The 1344-nt window shown below is 53.6% G+C and overlaps 1 non-coding gene across 1 annotated transcript; it reads right to left on the bottom strand.

Annotated features, from left to right (window-relative positions):
* Window positions 1–613: 613 nt before the first annotated feature.
* Window positions 614–771, bottom strand: LOC128308296 (5.8S ribosomal RNA). Its single transcript, XR_008288191.1, has one exon. It is a non-coding gene; the product is annotated as a 5.8S ribosomal RNA (ribosomal RNA).
* Window positions 772–1344: the final 573 nt, after the last annotated feature.

Genomic DNA, 1344 nt, shown 5'->3' with positions numbered 1-1344 from the left:
CACCTTCAAGTTGAACTTGAACTGTTTGCACCGTAAGTGGTAGATAACGGACCGGTCCAGTACACGGAATCGGACAGACGCGAGGTACGCGCCGTCCCTACGTGCTGAGCTTATCCCGTTTCGCTCGCAGCTACTCAGGGAATCCCTGTTGGTTTCTTGTCCTCCCCTTATTAATATGCTTAAATTCTGGGGGTTCTCACACATCACTTGAGGCCTACGTTGGATTTTTCCCGAATGGTAAATAGTAGCACGCACTTGTTCGCTTGTATCCAGCGGGTGGGCGTACCGCACGCGTTACACGACTCGGCCAGACGGCGGGTCCCGGCAACAGACGGCAAGCCAGGTGTTCAAGGGCTTCCGGTGCTCCCAGGTTGTCTTATAGCCGAAGTTCGAACCGTGCGACACGACACGCACCCACTGGGCCAACTGTACCGCCTTACCATTTCAGCGCCCAAGGTCCCCCGCGGAAGGGGTCCGAGCACGCCATGATGCACAGTGCGCCAAACGCGTGTGTTCAAGCCTGCGACACACTCCCGGGCGTGCTGCTCGCCCAGGCGTGCCGCTGGTACGCGGGCGTCCTGTAGTTATGGAATAGTGTGTAACAAGAATTGGTAGGCACTCAAGAATGTGTGCATCGGTCGGGTTTAAACGTCCGATGCGCCATATGCGTTCAACGTGTCGGTGTTCATGTGTCCTGCAGTTCACATTCTGACGCGCATTTAGCTGCGGTCTTCATCGATCCATGAGCCGAGTGATCCCCTGCCTAGGGTTTTGGTATGTTCAACTGTCTCCTATGTTTTCGTTATGCGCTAGGTGCATCTCTCACAACTTAAGTTCCCCGGACAGCGTAACCGTGCACCTCTCGGTTCCTTCGAAGCCGTCCAGGGTGGACAAGGATGACCATTGGTCTTCCTTCCCATTGATCGACGCGCGATGTGGGCGGCATCGGCGCGATCTTGCACAACTTTCGTTCTCTTGATTAGGTTCTCTCTCGCTCGAGGCCAGTGTTTAAATATGTTCTAGTGGGTCTTTACCTTCGCCCATGTGTCACACACTTTACGCGTTCGATGGCTGCCATTGGGAGTGTGCGCACAGGTACGAAGGCCACTGGCCTACGGTCGCGCACGCTCAATATCGTAGTATAGACACACCTCTCTCGCGGGTCTAATTGGCGTGCGCGGCCCCCAAAAGGTAACATAGCAGTTTGTTCTGCTGATACCGTGTTTCTCTATCTCTCTAACCAACTCACACAACAACATATATGTATTGATCGGTAATGATCCTTCCGCAGGTTCACCTACGGAAACCTTGTTACGACTTTTACTTCCTCTAAATCATCAAGTT

This window comes from Anopheles moucheti (assembly GCF_943734755.1).
Source record: "Anopheles moucheti chromosome X unlocalized genomic scaffold, idAnoMoucSN_F20_07 X_unloc_3, whole genome shotgun sequence".
Lineage (NCBI taxonomy): Eukaryota > Metazoa > Arthropoda > Insecta > Diptera > Culicidae > Anopheles > Anopheles moucheti.
The sequence above is the reverse complement of the archived record's forward strand: the minus strand, read 5'-3'. Positions and strand labels throughout refer to the sequence as shown.